The following is a 979-nucleotide window of genomic DNA, read 5'->3' on the forward strand; positions in this document are numbered from 1 at the left end:
TCCTGTGTATACTTGATTCTTTCCATCCACTTTCCCTTTCAGCTTTGTCTTTGGTTTTGAGAATGTATTTTGCATGTTGAGAATGGGTATCCTGTGATTTTAATATCTGTATGTGATTTTTTTATAAAAATAAAAATACCTCAGGGGGCGCCTGGGTGGCTCAGTCGGTTAGGCGTTTGCCTTCGGCTCAGGTCACGATCCCAGGGTCCTGGGATCGAGCCCCGCATTGGGCTCCCTGCTCCACGGGAGGCCTGCTTCTCCCTCTCCCACTCCCCCTGCTTGTGTTCCCTCTCGCACTGTGTCTTCTGTCAAATAAATCTTTAAAAAAATAAAAATAAATAAAACTACCTCCATAGTTCACCAAATCCTGTGACATAAGTTATCAGCTAACAGATTTTTACAAATGAGATGTAGTGAATGATCAAAGATAACCACAAGTAACAAGACGAAACTGACTTCCGACACCAAATATAAAGCTCATTTCACTGTGATATCTGTGAATGCTACTTGCTAACATTCCTTCCTTCTCTTCTTGTCCTATTATCAGCACTTGTATCGGGCACATCCCAGGTGACCCCATTGAATTGTGCCCTATATAATCCTCTCCCCTTGCGTGTGGGCAGAACTGAGACTTGCTTCTAGACAATAGATGATGGCAAAAGTGACGTGATGTTGCTCCTGTGAGTATGTCATATAAACTCCATCTTAGCCGACTGGAAAGAAACTTTCCTTGCTGGTCTGATGAGGTAAGCAGCCATGTGGAGGAAGCGCATGGGCCAAAGAACTGCAGCTGGCTTCTGGGACCTGAGGGAACACTGAGCTAAGACGGTAGGACTGGAGTGGCAAAACCTTGGAGACGAGAAATGAAGAAAAGCCCAATAGAGCTTTTTCCCACAAGGAGCTGGTCGGTAAATGGTGTAAGATAAATTCAGAGATGCACAACAGCCAAGTGCTTGAGGTACCAAGGAAGAGCTTTCAG

This window comes from Eumetopias jubatus, unplaced genomic scaffold (genome assembly GCF_037043125.1).
Source record: "Eumetopias jubatus isolate StellerSeaLion01/CBP00866 unplaced genomic scaffold, mEumJub1_p1.0 scaffold_11, whole genome shotgun sequence".
NCBI lineage: Eukaryota > Metazoa > Chordata > Mammalia > Carnivora > Otariidae > Eumetopias > Eumetopias jubatus.